Source organism: Athene noctua, chromosome 2, assembly GCF_965140245.1.
Source record: "Athene noctua chromosome 2, bAthNoc1.hap1.1, whole genome shotgun sequence".
NCBI classification, from domain to species: domain Eukaryota; kingdom Metazoa; phylum Chordata; class Aves; order Strigiformes; family Strigidae; genus Athene; species Athene noctua.
The window spans coordinates 67,372,569-67,397,826 of NC_134038.1; the positions used below are offsets into that span (position 1 = coordinate 67,372,569).

The window sequence follows — 25,258 nt, forward strand, 5'->3', positions numbered from 1 at the left end:
GCTGAGCTCTTGATCCCTGTACCATCAACCATATGCAACCACTCTCCCTCAAAACCCTCCACAAGGAACCTGATAGGTCCAGACGCTCAAGCTGGACATCAAATTACAGTTTACAGTAGTCAACATTTTAAATGTAATGAAAATACAAACATGTGCTCACATCTACCCTCCCATTCTTTACCACGTGCACATACACAAGCATCCACAATTGGCAAGTGCAGTTCTGCCAGTCTAAAACTTGTAAGGATATGCAGAGCATTGAAAATACAATTGCTCTACATCTTTGTTCTCCACAGCAGACATCCACTGTGTCCTATCCTCAGCTTATGGGCTGCTGCTCTTTGGGAGGGGGCACCCTAAGGCTGCTCCATGTATCTCAAGGAGCTCTCCACAGCGAGACTGGGAACTGAGCTAAGGACTTCCTTGCCTGGCACCACCTTCTTGCTCACCCACATCACAGCCTGGCACCTGCTCCCATATCACTCTGCTTCATATGCCAGAGGCTTCTTTAGGAAACAGCCTCATTTGTCCTTCTTGGGTATTCTCTACTGGGAGGGTGTAGAGAGGGAGCAGGGTGAGCAGAGGCAGAAAGTCAGTGACGGGGCACTGTGGGGTAGGTGCTAGCCGGCCACACATGGTCCTGATGACTGCACTGTCGAGTTGTGTGCAGGGATGAGATGAACTTCATATCAGATCTGTGAGCTTTTTCCTGATAGAAGGAGTACCCTCTATCTTATACAGGACTCAGAAAAAGATCAGGACGGTGCCCCTTTTCACTGTGGTTGGTTTTGCCCTCTTTGATTTGAGTTTAGCCTCTTTACCAGTCCTAATCCTCTACTGGAAAAGCTCCGGAATAGTCTGATGAATGTGCAATGCCTACTTTACCAGTCCATGCACCAATCAGAGGAAGTCAGGAGGCAATTTTCTGAAAGAGAACATGATTGCCATACTGTCATAACTCTGAGCTCAAGGTTGTAGAAAGAAGCATTTGGTGCTCCTCTGTGGCTCTGTCTCTTAGGATGAAACATTTCTAATAGTTCCCAAAGAAAGTGCTATGCACAAAAAATTATAAAGCTCATAGACTGTGCTACAGATCAGATTCTTCTTATATATGTCAAAAAACCCTTCTCCTTCGATGAGCCATCTATAGCTGTAAACAGAAATCCACATATTAATACAATGATATTTCCTCTGCACATAAATCCTAAGCATTGTAACAACTTTTCTGTTTGCACAGCTTTTAATTCAGTTATAGAGCTGTGTAGCAAGCTTGTTTTCTATTCGCTGAAGTCAGCTATTACAAATACATATTTATAATAACATATATGTCATCTAAATGCATTTTCCTTTGGGCTTAAAAATCTAGGTTTCAGGTTGCATGCACCCCAAATTTCCGTAACTACAGGGTAAGAAAGTATACTAGTGTCTTTCAAGTTAGACATCTGTTTAGAATGTTTTGTGGCCACACTAAGTCTTAAATCAATTTGGTTATAAAAACAAATTTTCTTTACAGTATTAAAATGAAAGAATGGAGATGATTTATTGCTCGTTTTTAGCAACTGATTTGTCTGAGGAAAGATGGACCATATGGAATGAACTGACTTAAAAATCACTGACATGATGCAGTTATTTATTGATTTTTATAGGCAACAATGACCTGTAAGGGCTCTGCTGTTTCCCTGTTGCTTTAGCACCCTCTTTTAATACTTAAGGAAATCAAGTCCATTTAGCTGTCTGTATGCCTTCTCACAATAAATTAATAAAATGACAAATCATATGTTGGTATCCCATACCATGCTGTTATAAATATTTTCTTATAATTTTCTTTCTGCTTACTCCCATTGGGAAAAAACAGTTAGAATTTAGATTTCTAAACATCCTTTCTTCTTTCTCCCGTCTCTATATGAGTGCAGTAAACATTTCTCTTCGCATTTTGCTGCAATTCACAGGTTCATATGGACTTCTAGGTAAAAAAGGTCAGGGGAATTGCTAGAAACAGAATTGGAGCACACAGAAGCATGCAAAAAATGCCACAGAAGGATGCAAGAAATATATTGTTATAAACACTTGCTCTTCTTTTGAGGTCTCTGCATTTATTTTAAACCACTTCATTTTTTCTTCTTTATCTCCCATTCTCCGGTGGCTCGTAAAGGTGATTCTGTTCCCCAGGCACCCACCTGCACTTTCTGGGCTAGACACCAGGTCCCACCCCGGCTGAAATCAACCTTCTCCTTGGTGGGGAAGGATAGACAAAAGTGACTGAGTTTCAGTACTGAGGTCACTGTCACTTCCAGGGTGCTGTGATCCAAGATCTCGGATCTACCACTACTCCAGGCAGCAGCGAGCAGGGGTTTCAGCCTTCTCTCCCCTACAGCTCCCAGGCCGGTTTCTCGCTGAGCAAGCAAGCAAGTTGCAGCCCCTGGGTGCAGGCAATAGCGGCAGCGCATGAGCTGAAGTTCCTCTTTCCCTCTCTGCAGCGTTTAGAAGCCTTCGATGAAACATCAGCACCGCAGCCTTACCAACCTGCAGACCTCTAAGGAGCAGGAAGAGGAAAATGGAAGCAAAAGTAGCTCAGACGATGGAATTTTTGTTGCCGTATAACACAGTCAGATGAGGTTAATAGAGACAACCCTTAGAAGTATACAGGTTTAGAGAGCTACTCAGTATCAGTTAAGCACATCTTGGAAAAATAATGAAAAATAAATAATGAGTGGTCATGAAGATGCTCTTCTGAGCCGCAATTTGACTTCTTCTGCATTTATTATGGACAGTTGATTAAATCAGGGGGCAAACCTGGAGAGAGCACAGCTTGTAGTTCAACAAGAATGTTATCCAAGCATCTTACACACCTTTTTTTTTTTTTTTTCCTTTAAATAGGATATGATAGTTCTGAAAAACTCTATTCAGAGAAAAGAAGGTAATTTGAAATTGCTTTCTCTGGCAATCTGAAGATCTAGTGTATTTCAGTCACTTTGTACTTTAAGAGTTTATAAAAGCAGTATGGCAGGAATAAGAAGCAACCAGTATTGCTTCATGAGGAAATGCTTGTGTTTATGAGAATATTAAGAATGTCTGTCTCTTTTTTTCAAATAGCGTGTGTCATTTAAAGCATCAAGAAGAAAATTATATTGGCTTCCAGCTCTCTGCTAGTTTCCCACAAAGGATCACCTCCCCTCCCCATAGTCTAAAAATAATGGGAAATATTAAAAAATGAGCAAAAATGATAGAGTTGAGAAGCCAGTTACATACAAGGAGCTACAATACTAGATAGAGATTAAAATGATGTTCTGAGTATGGAGGTGCTTGAAATAGTGATGACTGTAGGAAGACAGGTGAAGACTAAAGTCTGTAATCATTTTCCAGAAGTGAAGTGGGGTTATGTGAGAAACTGATGGCATGTGGTCTTGAAAATGGAGGTGTGGATGACAGTCTAGCTTCAGTGTTCAAACCAGCCCTTTGAATGAACGTGCATTTTTCACCAAGTAGAGGGAATTATGAGGAGAAATCAAACTGGTATTTCAAAGTTTCTGCTTTGAAACCCCATGCAGTCATAGATTTACTAAGTGGATGAAGGGTCTATAAGCCACCTAGTAGCACTATCCAGAACCTACTTTCCTGATCACACAAGACAGTTAAGACTGCAAAGGTCTCTAGCCTCCTACTCTATGTGCACTGTGACTACAGCCATTTCTGTGTGTCTACGTATATGTGTGGGTTTGTGCATGTGAGTCTATAGATGATTACACTGCTAATAAGTATGTCCTGATAACCTTGGTCTCAGCCCTGTGAAATACTGAGCTCAGTCTTTCAATGCGTCGAGATGCATTCCTGAATTTAAATGCTTATGCCCGTGGTTAAATGCTTTGACAGCTCAGGTCCCAATTCCTCCACATTCCCTGCAGGAGGGAGCGGAGGAGGAGTAAGGAGGGCACTGACCCCCTGCCTCTACGGTGAGTGATGGAACTTACTGTTCCATTTACAGTTCCATTTTAAAAATAGATGCTGGGCAAGTAAGCAATTAAAATTCAAGAAGGAAAGCAGAACTATCTGGCAGTTGTTCAGTAAGCCTAACTTGTATAAAAAAGATCTGCACATAGCTGGTGTAAGTATAAACAGTCAGCAGCATGAGATTATGAAAAACAATTCTTGCCTGGCAAATGTAATTACTTTTAACAAAATTTAAAAACCAGGGAGTGAAGAGAACACATCACAGATATTCTCTCTGCAGGCTGGGTCACTCAGCTGTATGTGGAATAAGTTGCCATAAACCATCCAAACTGTCATCTTCAGATGTATTGATGAAGACAGGTGCAAAAGGGTCCCAGTTCTAAGCTGGACATATGGTAGCTCAGCCCTGTTCTCAGTCAAACGAAGCCCCTAAGAGATTTGTTAGAGTGACCTGAACACCATGTGGTGACACCGCTTCTAAATGAGAGCTGGTTCATGCCTTGTCAATGAGCTCAGGTGTGTCCTCAAAAACCAAGACACCTCCTAGCTCCCTGGCTCTCCTCCGTGGCATGGGGTTCACCAGGAGAAGTAATGAACAATAGTTGTCCCATGACTGTCTCACCATTATACAGCACTTTCTGGGCTCCACCCACCCCCCCACCCCCCCCCAATTCTCTTCTGGGCAAATCACTCCCTGTCAATGGCCTGGCAGCAGAAGCACCATTGTTCCATCTAGTGGAGAGCTATTCAGTGTTGATGGCCTTTGATTTCTCTTTCCAAACATAGGCCTTGCCTCTGCCAGATAGGATTTTGCTGGTAGGGTTGTGCTGGCAAATCCTCCTAACATAAGCACAGTCTGTAGTCCCTGAAGATTTATTGTGGCCCGAATCAGTCTGACTTACATCAATTCTGTGAATATAAGTGCAGAAAATACCAAAGACTTTCAGAAAATGTCTGATATAAAATAGATACGCTAATTTATCGTGAAGGTTACAATTGTAAATAACATTCAGAAGAAAAGTAAATAACGGCATTCATAGTTTGGCACAGACACGTTGCCAATGTGTCACATCCTGATGGATTGGGGATATGTCTGTGTCAAACTATGAATTCCGTTTTTGCTTTTTGAATGCCGTTTACAATTGCAACTGTCCATGTGGATTATTGCATCTATTTTTATAGCCAAGGCTCTGTCTGGGAAGATGTAACAGAGCAATCAACAACACTGACTGGTTCTATTTTGCTGGAACAATAGTGTTCCTGTGAGCTGGGCTATTCCATCTTCACACACAGGACAGGAGGGCTGGGGTCTGGGCTCCCCCTCATCTGGAAGAACACGAGCAAAATAGGGATAGAAGCTTATTGTGTGGGTATATTCATCAAAATGGGGTCTCCCCACTAAAAGCAAGACAAGCGTGGTCAAGTCAAAGACTTAACAGTGATCATAAGGACAGGCGGTGGGGCACTGCAGAACGATGCATCTCTGAACTGCTGGGGAAGCTGGAAAGCCACACAATGCATCCACCGAGACCTTCCACGGAGCTGGTGCCACCCTCCTCAATGCTCTCCAGGGCGAGACGGGGGAAGGGAGGGCTCAGGTACTCTCTAACACTCATGTTCTTCTCCACTCCTTCCCCAGTGATTTCATGCCCAGGTAGTGCATTTTCATTCAGTCTGTATCACAAGCAACTGGAGAACAAAGCTTTGCATGGACGAAATATCTACTAGGTCATTCAGACAAGATATAAGGAAGAATTTTTTTATGATGAGGGTGTTGAAATGCTGGAATAGGTTTCCCAGAGAGATGATAGATGCCCCATCCCTGGAAACATTCGAGGTCAGGTTAGAGAGTCTGGGAAACCTGATGTAGTTGAAGATGTCCCTGCTCATTGCAGGAGGTTGGACTGGATGTCCTTTAAAGGTCCCTCCCCACCCAAATCATTCTATGATTCTGTGATTAACAAAAGTGGAACTCATTGCTTTCCTATACATTATTCCTGCCACCTGTATCTTGATAACTGGCCTTTCCCAGAGGGATTACCCGTGGATACAGAGCTCAGCTGGGGCCTGAGAAGCTGCAACACTGTGTCTGGGGTGAAAGCAGGTGATGCAGGGCGCTGCTGTCTAAAGAGTGGTACCTGCCACAGCATCTGCAGCTGAGGGGACACCTTGGCAGTCCAGGGCTGAGGAGTGTTGACAGTTCCTCCCCACAGCAACCAGTTCCAGGAGTCTGCTGGGGGTTCAACATTTGGATCTCCTCACTATGGATTGCTTTTCACTTTATTACCTTGGACTTTCTGCATCGGTCTGCTTTGTTTTTTTCTGTTCTGTCCTTAAGCCTCAGGTGCAGGAGCCGCTTTAGGTACTTCTCAAACACCAGCATCTAGCACCACTTGCAAAAGGCCTCGCTGCTTGACTGGGGTGCCCTGCCACTTCCAGTACAAACCAGAAACCCATCGGCAAAACCTTCTGGGGAGAAAAAAACCCTACTAATTCAAAAAAAAAAAAAAAAAAAAAAAAAATTAAAAAATCCCAGCTATTACTCGGCTTGCTGGTGAAGCCGGTAAACACGGTGCTGAACCGAAGGTACCGGTATGCAGCGGGAGAGGGACTTCCACCACACAAGGCAACAAGCGCAGGGAAACCCGCATCAGGCAGAGACCGGGGCAGGCGGGGGGGCCCCTCCGGAGGCACCAGTCCTGGGGGTGTGGGGGGGTTGAAGCTGCTCCCGACACCCCGGAGGCGGGGGAGCCCCCGCACGGTACTTTTTCTCCCCTTTCCAACTTCTCGGGAGAGGCGGGCTCGGCAGGTGCACCGCACCGCACCGCACCGGGGCGGGAGGGGAGGCGGGGGGGGTGGGGGGCGGTTCGGCCCCTCGTTCCCCGTTGGAGCGGGGGCCAGCACCGGCGGCGCCCGCGCCCTCGACGCTGCGGCCGCGCTCGGCGGCGCCCGCCGGCCCCGTCCCCGCCGCCCGCCCCCGGTGCCGCCGCAGCGCCCTCTGCCGCCGGCGGGGGGGAACGGCGGCGGCCGGGGATCGCGTGCGAGCGGCTCGCCGGCGGCTCGCCCTGTCACTCGGCCGCCAGCCCGCCACCTGAATCACGAGGGAAGCGGCGGCCCCGAGCATCCTCCCCACCCCCGGCGCCCCTCCGGTCCGCTCCCGCCCCCTCCGCCCCGGCACCGCCGCCGCGCCTCGGCCGCCCGCTCTGCCCCGCCGCCGGGGGCTGCTCCTCGCCCGGAGAAACTTTGCACCCCCGGGTCGTGGCGGGGACCGTGGGGTAAGTCCTTGCATCCCCAGAGCTCGCGGCGGGCAGGCGAGGTTTCGACCCGGGGGGGACCGGAGGACCGTCGGCTCCGGCCACCTCGCCCCCCCAAACCACCCCCCCACCCCCCCTTCCCTCGCGGGGTGTCGGTGCTCCCCCCGGCCGTTCCGGCGGCGGTGGGACCGCGGCCGCGCCGGGACGCGCCCCGCTTCTTCCACCCGGGCGCCGGTGATGGGGCCGCAGCTCCCGGGCGGGAGCGCCGGGAGGTGCCGGGTGCCCGCTGGCCCCGAGGCGGGTGATGCCCGGGCTGCCGCCCCGCTGCTCCCAGGGCAGCTCCCGGGGCGGCGGAGGGCTCCGCCGCCGCACCTTGGCCGCCTCTGCCTTCACCCATCCCCTTCCCTCGAGAGACCGGCCGGGGGCAAAGCAAGCGAAATAAAGTTTCACGTCGCCACTTTCGAGCCCCGAGTGCGGTCGCTTGGCACGGAAGGGGGTGGGTATGCTTTGGGGTCAGCCAGGGCTTCCCCTGAAAATCTTCGTTTTCAGCCGTTTGTAACTTCAGAGCTAAAAAGTCTTGTGTTTCACTTTGACATACCAAAGGAGGAAAAATCGGTGCGGGAAGGGTGAAGCGTGTGTACGGGCTCTGGTGCTTTTTCTGACTTTGAGTTACTTTGCTTAGTAAACAGGAATTTTGTACGTCTTTGGGTGAAGCTGTAGTTTTATGTCTTTATTAAAGAATAACGCAAATAGCATAAAACCAAGTTATATCACGTAAAAAACTTTTTTTTTTTTTCCCCAAAGATGGGCAGAAACAATGTTTGTGCGTCATTTAGTGAGTTTCTAGGAGATAGACTATTAAGACCAAAAAAAAAAAAAAAAAAGCCAAACCAGAAAAAAAACCCACCAGAAAAAACCAAGAATATGCTTGACGTTGTTTGGTAGTTGGAGGTTTCGAAAAGACAACCGGGACTGGATTTAAATAAAACTGAATGATCTGGTTGGGCTCAGAAGTAGTCTGTTGAGAAGAATGTTGATGCACATATGTTTGCAGTAGATAAAATAAAACAGTTCGCCTTTATGAACCGTAGAGAGTGTTATTATCCAGGGCTAAGACTAAATAGTTGCATTTAAGCGAGAGATTTAATGACTGACAAGATCAAATTCACTGGCAAGACACTCGGTTAATTTGCAACCAAAAGCAACAATTTATTTCCTTGAAAAACAAAGCACATAATACCGTAGATATTAAGATCCAGAAAGAGTTACCAGTTAAGGTTTTGATAACAACTTTAACGCCGTTGCTCCTGCCGGCAGCCCCTGCCAGAGTGCAGGCTGAGACAGTCCTCACTTTTCACTGCCGCATCCACCGTGTCTCTGCACCAGGATATGTGTTTGCGACAACCTATTTGTTTCCGTAGTTGACTGTAAAAGTGTATTCGGGTGTCCTCTGGTCTCCAGGAGAGGACTGGTTTTCTAGGGGCTGCGTTGAGCTCCTGTGTAAACGCCTCCAGTCTTCAGCTCCGGAGGCACGAGGCTCCACGGTCCGTAGGGTGAAGGTGTACTGAGGGGGACTGTTTCGGCAAAGAGTGACAGGGAACTAACACTCGTGTGTGGAGGAGACAGGTTGTTGTGATTTCAGGATTTTTATTTAGAATGAGCCGTAGGAGGGGGAGGTACGTTATTACCTCAGCTTCCCATCAATTCATATTTCTGCCCAGGAATCGTAAAGAGGAAATGCAGTGCTAGGCCCCGTTGGCAGTGCGGATACTTAGGAAAACCAGCTAGCTGGTCTAATATTGATTCATCGGTTTCAGCGTATGAACGGATTTAAACTCTACCATGGAGGATTTAGTAGTCAGAAATGATTTTTCCATCAGATTTGCCTTTCTGTAGGTATATCTGAAAAGATAGTAAAGACACTTTCAGTATCAGGAACTGCCTATATGTAGTTGAACTAGACTGAGAACTTGGTACAGCTTTTGCTATCATGTTTTTAAGGGGTCTGATTTAACCCAAGACCCCACTAAACTTGGGGGCTCTGCTGTTGAATATCCAAGGATCGGTGCCAAATCTTTCCTTAATATTCCTGGTAATTACTGCTGACTCATGCTGACATGTGAGTTCAATTAGCCCCAACTGGAATGTAAAGGATGTGGGAGTGTCTCTTTGTACCCAGAGACAGCTAGGACAAAGCAGATTTTGGAGAAAAATTTAAGAAATTGCCAAGTTTGGGTAGGAAGTGTCAGCCAGGGTTTTTTTTACAGCAATGTTTGAATAACCAATAAAGTTGAATCCCTGGAAGGGGGTGAATTTGGATAACACGGGCTTGTCTTCACTATGGAATAACTGGAGTCCTAACTCAGACATTGCTTCTAATTTGACTCATGTCCACACACCCCAACTTGTTGCTGAAGAGTGGTGATGTTTTCAATTTGAGCTGGCTTACCCATGAGGAATAAGCTATAGCTCAGATAACCACAATTCATCAACTGCTAACACAATCTGCCTGAATGGCACAAGTGCGATTTTGCTCGACTCTGGCTACTTCCACTTGAACGGGGTTACCTGGACAGCAGGCAGCGCCTGCCTTCTTCCCCGGTGTGGGCAGAGCAAAGGCATCATCACTTTGGCCATGAGGTAAGCAATGGGACATTTGTCACCGCCGATGTTCCCACACGATTACTGCCTAACTGCTGTGTTTGTGACCGCTCGCTGGTGGTGGTCACTGTCACCACAGGGGCACGGCAAGGACTTTGCCGCAGTGCAGCGCTCACCGATGCTCAGAATGGGGCACCGCTGCGCCAAGATGTGGAAAGCAAAAACTTGTCTTTGCTCCAGAAATTAATTTCCTGTGAGCTACCAGCTGATATTAGAAGGTCAGTTATATGTCGGAGGTATATGCTAATATTTATATAAATAAATTTGGCTGTATTTGGCTAGCAGGAGCAGGAGTTGCTGCTTTGGGAGAAACGGTTTCATTGTTGGCCCTCTGTGCAAATCACTACTAGGAAATACAGACCAGGATTTCCACAGACATTTTGAGGTCAAAGCAAAGATGGAGACAAGAGCAAATATGCAGCCTTAAGTGTACCAAGTGGATGCTTTTTTAAAGAGGAAGATGACCCTAATGGTTATCTTGCGGGTCTGCATGAAGAATGAAAATTTCAAGGTGCTTTGCAAGGAATTTGACTCAGAATTAGAGATCAGCTGAACATCCTGAGATGGAAATGCTTTAGGAGTATGTCTCTGTAGGTCCAGAGCTCCTGCAGAGCTGTTGACAGTCATTTTGAATTTAGTTCAACTTACCTTCAGAGTCGTGGTCTTTGAGGTTTCTCTAGCAGTTGTGGCTGCATTGTGCTGTTGTCAACATAACAAATATTGAAGAGTTGGGTTTATCTAGCGCTTAGGGATCTGGTGTAGTTGAGAATGGTCAGTGTCAGGTTAATGGTTGGACTAGATGATCTTCAATGTCTTTTCCAGCCTAGACGATTCTGTGATTCTGTGAAATATGACACGGGTAGCTGCAGAACTTGAATGGATGGACTTAGAGGATTGCACAGGTGGGGCGGACAATATGATGCCAACATAATGCCTATTAAATTCACCCCAAACACTTATGAACCCCCTAGTGCCAATGTGTGATTTCACAACCATTTCAGTGTAGACAAGGTAGGATCTGTTCACTCAAGTGCAATCCTCAGGTATGCTGGCATGCAGCTACAATCACAAGAAACCCAATGTATCTCTTTTACCTTTGTTTTTGAAACCTTGTTCTGGATCTTATCCTTTCCCTCTGATAGGTGCCTTCTGGTATGCAGCAGCAGGGCACGTGCAGGATAGTCATGTAAAATTGTGCAGGATGGTGGTGCTTAGCAACCTAGGTCAGTGAAGCTCCTTTAATGTGAGTGGCTATGAGCAAAGCATTTAGTCTGTTTCCAGGCACTTGTCACATGATGAGATTGCTTTGGGCTGGACCATACTGTCCACGGTTTTGAATCAAGGCTGCATCTGCAGACAATGAATGAATAAATAATTTGCATGGTGCAGTCTTTTAAGCTGGGGCTGCAAAACACATTTACAATAATGTATTTGACCTGTCCTATGGCTGCAGTGGTGTGGGGTGCACCAGAGCTGTTGCTCTGCATTCAGCAGCAATATCTGTGCATGCATTAATTATATTAAATATGTATTCCTTACTCTTAAACTTCATTTGTATCGATGCTCAATGGTGGTCATGTCAGTAGGTTTAGCTCGCTGAAAACATGTGCTAACATAACATCAAATTTTGTCACCCATTAGGACTGTAAAATCCACCGTTAGTGGATTTCTCCCTCTTGTGTTACACTGGAGCTGAGACGGTGAAGTTGAATATGTGGCAGTTTTGGGGTCATTGTCTCACTTTCCCAAGAGCTCTTTGCTACATTTGGTAGTGTACTGATCCCTGGGAGTCATGATGCTGAGTAGCCTCTCAAACTTTTTCCTTTGCTGAAACTGCAAATATTATGCTCTCACCTCGCAGTCATGGCAGCATTGTCTGGAAAGTGGACTCCATTGCTTTCACAGGGATTTGCTTTCCCAGCATAGGTTTTTCTCATGTCTGAGAACTCCTAGTCCACTTGTCAGTTCGAGTCTTCCTCTTCTTGTCCTCAGATGAAGGATCCTTCCACAAACACAATGTTTTCTTCTTGTTTCGGGACGTTTTTAGAGAAGCAAAATTTGCTGAGGTTGTTCTGTGGGTGAAGAATACAGGTACTAGAGATTTTGGAGGGGTATATTGAGAAGACTATCACTCAGGTTGGGACTCCACAGCAGTCTGCCTGCCCTATTTCATGAATAGCTCAAATGACAGTCAGAGCATGTGGGCATTCAGCCTGCAGATGTCACCAAGCTGAAACGGGTTTCAGGCACCCTGGAAGATGAGAGTCGAATTCAGAGTGATTTTTGACAGTCAAAACCTCCAGGAAACCAAGCAGGATGCGAGTCTGTAAGGTTTTGTGCAAAGCTTTATCTTCAGTCAGCAATAAATCATGTACTCAAATACAGCAGGGGAAATGGCTGGCTAGGCAACATGAGCGAAGGATAAAAGGATGTGGAAATTTGGTGGATCACAAACTAAACATGAGTCAGTAGCATTGCACTATTATGAAAATGGTGTCTAAAAATGGGAGTGTAAAAATAGGAGTGTTTTTTCTAAGATGTTTGGTAATCTTTTTGCCCTACTCAGCCCAGGTAGGTCCTTAGCTGGAGTATTGTGTTCATTTGGAAGCAGGATTCCTGAGAAAAAATACAGACCAAATTAAGAGTCCAGAGGACAGCAAGAGAAACGATCAGATACCTAGAAAACATCACTTACAAGACGAGATTAAAATAATTGTTTAATCTAGAGACGGAAAGAGTAAAGGGAAAAAAGTTAAAAATCTTTAGAAATACAGGGTTAGCTGCAAAGTTAGTTGAACTTAAACTGTTGTTTGTGTCAGCTAGAGCAAGAAATTATGACAGAATCATATGTTGCAGTAAGAAAAATTTAGGTTAAGATGCTTAGGAAAAGTTTTGTGATTTTAGTAACAGTTAAATGCTGGCATAAATTCTCTCGGGTACTCATAGAAACTATACTTCTTCAGTATAAGCAGCTTTTGGGAGTGGTTTAACAGCTGTGTTGTTACAGCTATGATGGCCTAAGCATGTAAACGACTAGAAAGATGTGGCGCTTTTTTTTATTATATCAATTGATTTAGCTAGAAAAAACAGACAAGGCTTTCATGCTCACAAGCCATTTCTCCAATCTGAAACCTCTGAATGGTTTTGGTACAGCTGCTTCTGTATGAGGCAGGGAAGGATGTTCTGTATCATCTCTTGAGGGTCCTTTCAGCCCCAGTTGCAAAGATGTAATGATTAACAAAATCCTTCTGTCTTGGGATAGATGGGTGTTCAGGGACCGGGGAGGGAAAACATGCTATAAAAGCAGATAAAAGAGCTCTCCCCTACCCTGCAATTGGGGACATTCCCTAAGATTTTCACTCCATGAAAAATTCCTGTTCATTGCTTTTCAGGAGTGGATGAGAATCAGTAAATGTTAAACTAGCTGCTTTATTTGTGTCAGGTGGGTTTGGATGGTAGCAAAAGCTTTATGACAAATTATATTGTGGTAGGATGTATCCGTAAAACCATTGCCATTTATGAAAATTAAATTTAATTATTTTTAAAAATCTAAAAAATATATGTTGAAAAATGTAATGAGCACATAGAAAATACTACTGCTGGGGTTATTAATGGGAATAAATTTGTATATGTTTATTACTTAAGGGTAGTAACAGGTATAAATAGCATTAGAAGACAGAGTTGTACTGCAGACAACTTGCAAATGTATTTAAACATATATTTTCCTCTGGAGATGTGTCTCTAAACCAGTAAAAATATTTAGAATAGGAAGTGCTAAAAATTGTCAAAAAAAAAAAAAAAAAGATAGATATGTCCAAAGATCTCAGAAACAGAATGGGAATAGATACGTTATACTGCTTACAAAGGAGAAATTTGTGTTCCTGGAGAGGAAGTTGTATACTTAGGCATCCATAGTTAAGGACCCGCAGTAAGTTTGAGTACGTACCCAAGCCAAGGTGCTGGAGTAGTGCCTTGTCAGCACAGCAGACAAAACCAGCCGGCCTTTCAACCAGTATAACTTGTTTAGCTACTTTTATAATCTCAAAAATAATAGCTACATCAGGTTTTATTTTTACTTTTGTCTTCAGATTCTGTATCAGAAAGAACAGGAACTTTTGAGTTTTCATTCTGATTTTCATGTACTTCATTAAACTGAAGACTTGCAAGAACTGAACAAAATCTTGACAACTCACATGCCAGCCTGGCTCTCGGCGTGCATTTGTAAATTGTGATCTGCTGCTTTCAAATGCTGCAGTGTTTTTTATACTGGTAGCAAAAACATTTTAAAAGACTGAATTGCAGCGATAACAATAATAACAATGTCAATTTAAGCACCAAGCTAACATAACTTGCTCAGTTCTAGGAGAAATTATTTCCTGTTTCATTTCAATTTTTCTCTGAATTCCTATTTTCCGTCTCAAGCTTTGAGAAAAACACCTTGTTTTTCCCTAATTTTTTTTGGCTTTTTTTTTTTTTTTTCCTGTGGATCTTCAGATTTCTAAGCTCTGCTGAACCTCAGTTATGGGGTGATTTCATCCTCTGCTTCTCATTTTCTTCCACTGAATGACTGAGGAGGAGGAACACAGAAGGGCAAAGCCTGCAGAAGTAAGGACTTGCATCTTCCCAACAAGCTGATGTTACATCTAGGTTTATAAGCCATTTTTCTCCCTTCTATCCTACTCCTACACACACACATTTCATAACTCTTATAATAATAAAAATGTCAGTCCCCATTTTGCTGGCCTTAGATCCAGCCCTCTTTTGCTTCTTTTCTTGGGGAAGAACACTGTGCTGTGTTCTGCTGGTGTCACAGAGGCTCCTCCGAGGGCAGGCTGTCTCTGAGCTTGAGACAGACGCTTATTTTTCTTTTCACACTGTCTCTAGTGATAGAGAAATATGCAAATACATGATATATATGTGAAATATATATATATATGAAAAAATAGATATACAAAATATATGAGCTGTCACATATTTTGACTCCTATTCTGCACTGGATTGCAATTAAGAACTTTTAAGAAGCCTTTTGTGTAAAAGAAGAGAGGAATCAGGGAAGAGAGAGTGCAGTTACAATGTATGGCAGACTCTTTCAAAAGACTTAGAATTGGATCTTGGCCCACTCAGAGGAGGGGATCACCAGCTTCCTGGCTACTGTGGAGAGTGTCCCTGATTTTGATACGCAATCCTTTCCTGATAAAAAATCCATTTAAATTACTTTCATTTTGCCTTTACAGTAGAAAACTCCTAAAAATGGTTCCTAGTGTTTGTCTCATCTGTTCAATCCTGTAATCTATCTGTAGCCTCCCTTTGTGTAACTCAAGGTTTCTGATCATGCTGTTAGCATTTGCTCCAAAATTGCACCACATTTCTAGTTTGGCGTGATGGATACAGGATGATAAATAGTCTTATCAAAGATCACTCTTCTAGTATTTCAAAGAGAACCCCAAACCCCAGACAATCAAAGTCTGATGAAATGACAAGCAGGGTATTAAAAATGTAGATGGTTGCTAGAGTAACACCAGGAATGCTGGTGAACTTACAAGAGGGTTTGGAGGATGAGCGTAGCTTTGTTGTTCATAGTTGCATTTGCAACCTGTTGCTAGTTCTGCAACTCAGAGTGACATGTCTAGTTCACTCTAGTTCACGGTGGTGTACAGGTGCTGGAACACGTACCACCTTATAGTGGAACAGGGGAGTGGGGCATAAGGATAAAACAACACAAAAAGCAGCCAGTGCAGGGCCACATGTGTCTTGCGAAAAAAGTGACATAGCCCATTCAAAGTGACACTGTTATCCTTTTTATCTAAGGGAACTTCCCTCACTTTTGGTTGCAGAGTAGTGTAGACAAGCTAACGAACTAGATAAACTTGATGAACTAACTAGTTCTAGCAGCCTTATCATGACAGCACAGAGCTGAATCTGGGCAGAACCTGTCTGAAAAGTTATATATACAATTCATAAATATACTTGAGCTTGTACTGAGTTCTGTGTTGCCACTATAAAGCTGCTCCCAGAACCTGAACTAGCTATAGGTTGAAGACAGAAGAACTAAGGCCCTTCTATTGCTACACATTCATGGCAGAAATAGTTCATTGACCTGTCTTACTGGTTTTAGTTAAATTTCCTATGAAAATGATGCATATGTTTTCACAGCATCTGCTTTTCAGTTTCCAGAAGTTAATCCTTTTGACCTGTTAGTCAGGTTCCAGCAAACATAACAGAGAGATCTCAAAGATACTATGTTCTTGAGAGTTTAAAGGTGAAACATGCTACACTAATATCCCTACTGAGGGCAAGATTGCAGTGTGAGATTGTCTTGTTAATCATCAAGTAATCCATATGATTCAGGCACTATCTTAAATTCCCCAGCTGTAACAAAACTTTTCATCACTGCTCATACCTTACTATGGAAAGGGTAGTCCAGCTCCTGTGGCAACCCCGTATTCTCCTCAGATGGTCTGTGGCAAAGGCAATAGAGGACCAGAGTCAGACTGGTAGAAAGAGATGCTAATCCACTAACTAGAAAGAATTGTACCAGACATATGCCCAATCTGATTTTTTGGTGTGTTTTTATAAGTGCTGTGGTCCATATCCTTCCTGAAGTGACACACTGCACATGTTAGAAGTTCTAAAAATAGCTTAATTTTTAGAACATCACTTAAAAAAAATCCCCCTGCATCTAAGCTTTTTTAAGAAGTTAGTTATTTACATCCTCAAAGCTTAAAAAAAGTCTCCTTGAACTTAATTTCAGTCTTTCTTATATAAACAAATAAAGAAAAGAGGGCCAATGAGATAATTTAGTCCCCAAATGAACTTGCTTGTGAGGGAAGAATAGTGATTGAAATTATTGTTCTGCTAAAGATTCCTGACGAGTGTAGCAGCATACGCACCCTGTAGTAAAGGGCCACCATGTTTGAAAGTCAAGCACTTGCAAATTAGGACTCCTGGGAGTTAAAGATGAAATGCGAATTCCTCACCTATGTGGACAGCTACTAAACTTAATCTCACACTAAAAATAGATATTGCATGTTTTGTTTTTTATTATCCTCATTCACCTTGTGGTCCCAGCTCTGTACTACACACTGTTCAAATCCTGTGCAAACACAGTGCTATTAATTTTGTCACAGACTGTTCTGCGATAATTGTGACTCTAATATCTAAGTACATGAAAACCACCGCTGAATTAATCATTATTATACTGTTGAGACATACAGTTTTATTAGTAGAGATAAATCTAAAAGATGTGTTCTCATTTACTCAATGCCAGGCACTCAGGAGGTGATTTTTAAGAAGACGTAGCCTTTGGTGCACGTTCATTCAGAGTGCAGTTCTGGGTGCCTTCAGCTGTGGCACTGAATGCTCATCACTTTCAGAAATCAGACCAGGGCTCCCAGAAAACAAGGGTTGACGCCTCTGACGTCACTGGCTGTAGTTGCGTGCCTCGTGCCAGGCAGCCCTCATTCCTTATACGCCCTGCACAGCCCCAATTCTTTCCCCAAGCTCTCTGAGCAGGGCAGGGGTCTGGCTCTGGTGCTCAGACTCCTTTCCGTAACACAGGCAGCGAAGGCAAAGGAGCCTGTAGGAGGCCTGGGTGGGAGACTGCAGTAGGGAGGTGCAGGCCACCTAATTTCTGGCAAAAATCCCAAAATTTGGATGGTTACTTTGAAGTCCTAATGATAGTTCAAAAGCAGTGCTCCCCAGTGGTCCATTTCTGCAGTGTTATGAAGCACAACATCTGTCTGCAGGTCTTTGGCTTGTCCCTGCCTCGTTTCAGTGTGCCTCCCAGTCCTTCCCATGGCAGACTCCTCATTCCTGTGCCTTATAGTTGGAGTCCCTTGTTTCTGGGCAGCAGCAGCTGGAGCAGGGAGAGCACACCAGGATGGGGAGGAACAGCAAGAGGGAAAGTCTGGCTCGGCCTTTGCTACTCAGAGGGGAGGCATGTAAAGCACATGGGGATGCATATGTATAGTGCAGATGCCTGTAGGAGGAATGAAGGGGATGACGTGTGCTCAGCTCAGGCAGAAACTATAGATAACTGTCAGACTACAGCAAGTCTCCCGAGCACACGCAAACTGGATTTTTTTTTTCAGAAGCTCCAAACATAGCCAAATTTGTACATATTTTCTTTAAAGGAAATTAAAGAGAGATTTTATATATGCCATGTCAGACAACCTCAGCTGCGTTGTAAGCCCAGCGTATGATTCCCAGTACTTGTAGAACACCCTCTGTAAGTCAAGCATTATATACCCTTTCATTAGTCAATTAACATTTCTAACAACTCTTCGGGTTTCTGAATTATCCTTCTTCCTTTTTCACTGGAGAGAAAAACGAGGCAGAAAAGTAAATTTTAGGGCCAGAAAGAGCCATTGTGATCTTCTTTCGATCTCATGTATAACATGGACCATCAGACATCCTTACACAAATTCTTCACCACACAGGTCTGATAGTTTTCTTATGAAAAAAAAATCCTGATTAAAAAAAATGCTCAGTGATGGAGAGTCCTCTACATCCCTGGGTAAATTATTTTAATAGTTATCCTCATTTATTTGTAGTTTGAATTTAATTAGCCTCAAATTCTGCAAATTGGATCTTGCTAGAATTAGCTTGATCTCTGTCACGAAATGTTTGTTTTGTACATAATGTAGTTACTTATTGTGAGGGAGTTCTCTGTTGCTGTTCTTCATGATAACCCAAACAGTATGTGCTCCTGGACTCTGACTGCTGGGATCCTTTTCTCAACCTTTAATAATTTTTGTGACTCTTTGCTCCAGTTTCTCTTGATGTGTGGCTGTTTCTGAACACAGGATTGTGTGTTATTTGCAAAGATAATATGTCCAAAGTCGTTATCATATTTTCTCCTAAAACATGACCGTTCATCAGAAGCGAAGCATTTGGCAGAAATGTGTTAATCACAATTAATTTTGTGACATCAGGTAAGTTTCTATTCTGTTGATTAGCTGCTGTGAGTGAAAGTCTTTTTCCAGAGCTGCTGCCTCCCAAGGTAGAAGCAACACGTAATCCTGCAAACCCCCAAGCTATACTCCAGCACCATCCCCTTCTTGCTCTGCCTGTGAAGCTGTGCCGCGGTTCTGTGGTGCAGCAGGGATGAGAACACAACTTCCTTATTCCTAGTCTGCCTTTTCGAAACCTGCGCCGCTACGAAGCTGTGGTCTGCACAGCCCTTTCATGTAGTTCAGGCATTGAATGCATGGTATGTGATCACATTCAGGCAGGAAATGATTCATAAAATTTAATGAAAGGAGAGATCATTGGGTAATGTAATTTGACCTCCTATAGCTACCAAAGCTACCAAATTTATTTTTTTTTTCTGAGTATGCCTGCTTTCAGCCCAACTGCTTGTATTTAATTTAAGCATAACTTCTGTTAGAGTAAAGTGTACATTACAGAAAGACATCTAACAGTGATTTCAAGACAGCAGGATCCATTAAATCCTTTGCAGATTACCCCAGTGTCTAAATGCTCACGATGTTACAGTGTGTCTTATTTCTTATTTGGATGTATCTGGCTTCAGCTTTGCTTTCTAAGTGCTTGCTATGTTTCAGATTAAAAAATTTCAGCACCCAAATCTTCTCTGTAAAAGTACTTCACTTTACTTAAGTCACCTAATTCTTTTTTTCTATGCAAGGCAGTTTCTTCAGCCTGCAAGTACATTTTTTTTTTAGCTTCTTTCTTCACCCTTCTCCATTTCTAACATCATTTGAAAAACACTTACGTGGGAACTGTATGCACTATTCCAGCATCAGTCTCATCATATCTGTAAACAGAGGTAAAATCACTTCACTTAGGTCAGCATCTGCATTAGCTGCCTTTGCAGCAGCTCCTCCCTGGGAGCTCAGGGTATGGACCGTATTCATTTTTCCCTTTGATCCCTAATTCCTTTCAAGAGTCACTGGCATTTCAGGATGCAGTCCTTATTCAGTAGCAATGCCTTGCATTCCCTATTCTGAGATGTGAGTTTTTGCATTTAGCTGTATTAAAATGCATTGTGGATAAACAGAAGCAGCCTACCGGGCACTCCAGATTGCTCTATTTCACAATGTCTTCAGCGTTATTTGCCACTCTTCTAAATTTGTATAACTTTGTAAATGTTATCACCAATGGCTTTGTATTGAACCTTGATGCCTGTAAGATCTTTATAAAAACCTTTCTATATAGCAGTGATTTCTCTATGATTACTCTTTTTTTTCTTTTTTGGATCTGTCACTTCACAAATTCACAGTGCAGAAACTGTACTGTAATACTTTGTTGTGGCTTTTTAAAATCAGAATGCTGTGCTGCTACGTTAAATGGTTTACTAATACAAGTGAATTCCTCTATCAGCCAGAGGTGATAACTTCTCAGCGAGCTAGTTTCACTCCAACGAGCATGATGATCTATGGAATTCTACTAAGTGATGTCATTCATCTTTCTTATCTTTTCTGGTATTTTGCTTGGGATGGACATCGGTCTTGCCATCCCATTGTTAGCTGGATCATTGTTTCCCTTCTCGGAAGACTGTCATACAGCAGCTGTCTTTGTCCTTTGGATTTCCCCAGTGTTCAGAGATTCATTACAACTTAATGTCGGCAGTGATTAAAAGCATCTGACATAAGAAAGTGTATGATCATGGCTCACATCTGCCCTTTACCAGCAATTCTGCTCCTTTCAGTCCCAGCTCTCCTCACGAAGCTCCTCAAGCTTGTAAGCCCCCTCTCCTGCTGCTGGAGGGGTGGAAGGTTGCTGCGTGGGTTCATCTTTGTTTTCCCTCAAACAGGAGGGGAGAAAGTAAGGACTCTCAAGTGTTACAGAGAGAAAGAGAAAGAAAGGAAAGAGCACAACTGTTCTGAGCAGCTGAGTGCCATTCCCTGAACTTCTTCCTGTTTCTCATTCACACATCACGCTGGTGGACTGATAGGGGAAGGAGCCCCCAGCCTCCTGCAGCAGTGGAGATGGGCTGTTCTGTCCCAGCAATGGAAAGCAGAGCTCACAGATGATCAGAGGAGGGCACAGTCAGGTGGGACCATGAATATGTGCTCTTCACCAGTTTTTAAAAGAAGTGTTTTCTTGGTCTATGCTTCTGTGCAGCTCAACAACTTCAAGTGCTGTTTACAGCTGTATTTTTAGGACCATTAGCCATGAGCCTTCTGACTTCGTCTTTATTCCCATACATTCATTCTCAAAGTCATTTTATCTGCATGCCACTATTGGCATTAGTGGTAGAAGCAGAAGCACCTCTTGGCTGTACACATATCTAGGACATTGGTGTTCAGTTGCTGAGACAGTGCTTCACACCATGTTGCTGTGGTAACCCCTTGTCCTAATTCTGTAGAAAGTTTCTGTAGAAAGCCTGAAGAGTGCATGGTTTATTCTTATTTGATGCATGTGCATGATTCTTCTTCTTTTCAGAGATGAGAAATAAATCTGTGGAACACTCTTACCTTTTACGCAGATCTAACATACAGCCATCTCCATTTAATAAGCACTGTGCACACTTTTTGGACTTCTTTTGTTCATAATATTCTTCTAAGAAGCATACTATCTTTTCTCTTTAGTGCTGCAACTTGTGAATTTTCCTTTGGGCCTTTATCTTTCTAAACCAGCATTTTACACTTCATAAATTCTAACCCATATTGTTTGGTATTTATTTCCTGGTTTTCAGTTGTTTGAATACTGAGGTCTTTTTATTTATTTCTATTTGCTGTCACATATTCATCAACTGAATCAGAATGGGTTTTAAAATAAAGTGGTCCTTTTGGGAAATTGAATGTACTCTTAAGTTTCAGTTTTCAGTTGAATTATGTTGTCCAAGCCTTTCTCCTCCTTGTAATTTTGCTCCTGAAGGCAAGAGAAGGGAAGTCTAGCATGTGACGCTGTTTTGAAACATGAACTATGAGTCATAGATTTATATTATGGACGGGAAGGACTCAGAACACAAAAATATTACAATATTGTATTGGGTTTGCGTGGCAAGGTTTTGGTAGTGGGGGGGGGCTACCGGGGTGGCTTCTGTGAGAACCTGCTAGAAGCTTCCTCTGTGTCCAATAGACCCAGTGCCAGCAAACTCCAAGACGGACTCGCCAGTGGCCAAGGCTGAGCCCATCAGCGGTGGTGGTAATGCCTCTGGGATAACATATTTAAGAAGGGAAAAAAGTTGCTGCACAACAGCAACAGCATCAAGAAAGGAGTGAGAATATGTGAGAGAAACAACTCTGCAGACACCAAGGTCAGTGAAGAAGGAGGGTAGGAGGTGCTCTAGGTGCAGGAGCAGAGATTCCCCTGCAGCCCCTGGTGCAGCCCCTGGTGGGACAGGCTGTGCCCCTGCAGCCCGTGGAGGTGAACGGTGGAGCAGAATCCACCTGCAGCCCGTGGAGGACCCCACGCCAGAGCAGGTGGATGTGCCTGAAGGAGGCTGTGACCCTGTGGGAAGCCCACACTGGAGCAGGTTTGCTGTCAGGACTTGTGACCCCGTGGGGGACCCACACTGGAGCAGTCTGTTCCTGAAGGACTGCACCCCGTGGGAGGGACCCACGCTGGAGCAGTTCGTGAAGAACTGCAGCCCCTGGGAAGGACTCACGTTGGAGAAGTTTGTGCAGGACTGTCTCCTGTGGGAGGGACTCCACACTGGAGTAGGGGAAGAGTGTGAGGAGTCCTCCCCTGAGGAGGAAGGAGCAGCAGAGACAGTGGCAAAGTGTGATGAACTGACCACAACCCCCATTCCCTGTCTCTCCTGTGCCGCTTGGTGCGGGGGGAGGTAGAGGAATTGGGAGTGAAGTTAAGCCCAGGAACAAGTGAGAGCTGGGGTGAAGGTGTTTTTAAGATTTGGTTTTATTTCTCATTATCCTAGTCTGATTTGACTGGTAATAAATTAAACTAATTTCCCCAAGACAAGTCTGTTTTGCCTGTGACGGTAATTGGTGAACGATCTCCCTGTCCTTAACTCATGAGCCTTTCGTTATATTTTCTCTCCCCTGTCCATCTGAGGAGGGGGAGTGATAGAGCAGCTTTGGTGGGCACCTGTTGTCCAGCCAGGGCCAACCCACCACAAATATAAAGAAAATATCTTTTAATGTGTGATCTCACAGGAAACTGCAGCAATTCTTTTGGCATCTTAATGCCATTTCAGCTTCCCACTGAGTAGAAAACCCACCAGAGTATATGAAATCTTAAAAACTGGCAGTCTGTTGCAAAACACGAGCTTGTAGACTAGACTAATCTAATAAGGTCTTTTGAAGGCAAGAAGACTTTGTCTAACCAAAGGCTGTGGGATAAACAAACTTTCTTAACCTCGAGCAGTATTTATTGCACTGTATCATATCCCTTATAGACTTTGGCCAGGCAGTTGACCCATCTGATGGCATATGACATCATCCTATTAATAGAGAAGAAAACAGGTTTTTTTTATTTCTGACACTGCACCAATTGGAGAATGACTGGTGTTTCCACCATCAGTTACAATCGAGAGAAGGCAACTACTGACCTATTTGTCTGATCTCTGTACTATGCATCATTTTAGAATGAATCCTTAAGGAAAGAACCATTAATGGCTGTGGTTAGTTGTGTAAGGGAGTAAAAATGGAATGTAGATTTAGATGATTTTGACAAAGTAACCTCATAGCTTTCTGTTGATACAACAACCGATTTTCCAGTTGAGGGAAATATGGTAGACCTAATCTATCTCGATTTAGCAAAGGATGGCGTGCTACTGAGGACTAGTAAAGAACGGAAAGGGTTGGGGGAAGGAACTGGGTCAACAGCACGTGCTGAAAGGAAAATGACTGATCAAGAGGGAAACTACAGCCAGAGTTTCTCAACTATTAGTTTGGAGGCAATCATATTTTTACTAAGAAATTTCGTGCAAAACCAGAAGTGTGCCAATAAACGTAGTTGCTTGCGCCATCAATACAGAAGAGGATACAATTTCTCACATAACAAAAATAAACTGGCAATTAATTGTATGAATGGGATGACTAGGCACTTTGGCATTAAAAGTTAGATTTCCTCCATAAACTGTGCCTTTATGTATTGGAAGTAATACATGAAGACAGAGAATTGGGCTTATTAGGTGACCACAGGATGACTGTGAGCCATGAATCTGATAATGACTATGAAAAAGGAAAATGCAGTCATACAAATATCAAGTGAGATAATTCCAATAAAGAATTAGTGGCTTGTCGATAACTATGTCTATATATGCATGTATGAAATACTTTCAGATTATACTTAATATACTGTGCATGATTATGTTTATCTATGTTTTAGACAGATTGACTGAAATGAGAAAATAAAGGCTCCTAAGATGATGGGAAGAGTAACATAAGAGGAGAATAAAAGAGTTTGGGTTGTCCTAGAATAGAAAAATGAAGGCTGACAGAAGATATGACTGATATTTAAAAATACACCAATGAGTAAACACAATGGAGGAGGAAGAACTATTTAAACTAAAAGACAATGTTGGCAGAAGAACAAATGAGCATAAAATGACCATGAACAGAATTAAGCTGGAAAGCAAAAGGTTTCTAGTTATCAGAAAGCTGTCTTTCAATGAAAAGCAAAGCTCCTCTAAACACTTTTAAGTTCAGTAAATTTATGATTTGCTTTATATGATGTGTCTTCAGTACCATGGGATTTGATTCAGTGACATAAAAATTCCCCTTAATTTTACATCTTACACAGAGGAGCAAATACTCTTGAGATACAGTAATCTCTCAGGCAGTGTGCACCCACTGTCGAACAGCACACGGCAAGACTAAAATATGCTTTCAGACAGAAAGGCAAGAGACTTGCTAATCTCCAGAAGATTTAAACAGACTGAATGCAAAGACTTTTTCAGAGCTTGCAATGTCTCTAAGGCTAACATGCTCAAACCAAGCAATAATAAGGCTAAGTTTTGTCTGAAAATCATCACCTCAATCAGCACTGCATTAAGTCCTAGTGCTAACCACAATACTGAGCGTCACTTCTTGAACTTCCAACAGATATACTTTCAGGCCTTTAAAAATGAAGCTGTGAGGACCTGGAAAAATGCTGATTTGAATAATTGCATCCTACTTACCACAGTGTCAGTAATGGAAGACAATATTCTTGCGTATTTAAAAAACTGTGAAATCCTCTCTTCAGATGATGATGGGTAGTATTATTCATTCTTATTTGTTTAGCTGAATTTAAAAATGAGCCTAGAAGGAAAAAAAAGTTAATTTTGGATATTGAGTAAACAGGATGTATTTTATACCCATTTTTATACCATGTATAGTATGCTTAATTTGAAAAAATGAAAATTGAATATAAGCATCAATATTCTAATAATATTAAGGTAGGAAATTGGAATAAGCCTTAAGCTTCTATCTTAACTAATGCCACTGTGCTTTTTAGTGTTGTTGAATGCCACACTCAAGGAA

At 43.2% G+C, this 25,258-nt stretch overlaps 1 protein-coding gene across 1 annotated transcript in view; it reads left to right on the forward strand.

The window, feature by feature from the left end:
* Positions 1-7,149: 7,149 nt before the first annotated feature.
* Positions 7,150-25,258, forward strand: part of AHRR (aryl hydrocarbon receptor repressor) — an 86,113-nt gene continuing 68,004 nt past the window's right edge. The window contains exon 1 of the mRNA XM_074897795.1: positions 7,150-7,223. The gene's annotated coding sequence lies outside the window, so the exon portion shown is untranslated. The remainder of the gene's footprint in view (positions 7,224-25,258) is intronic.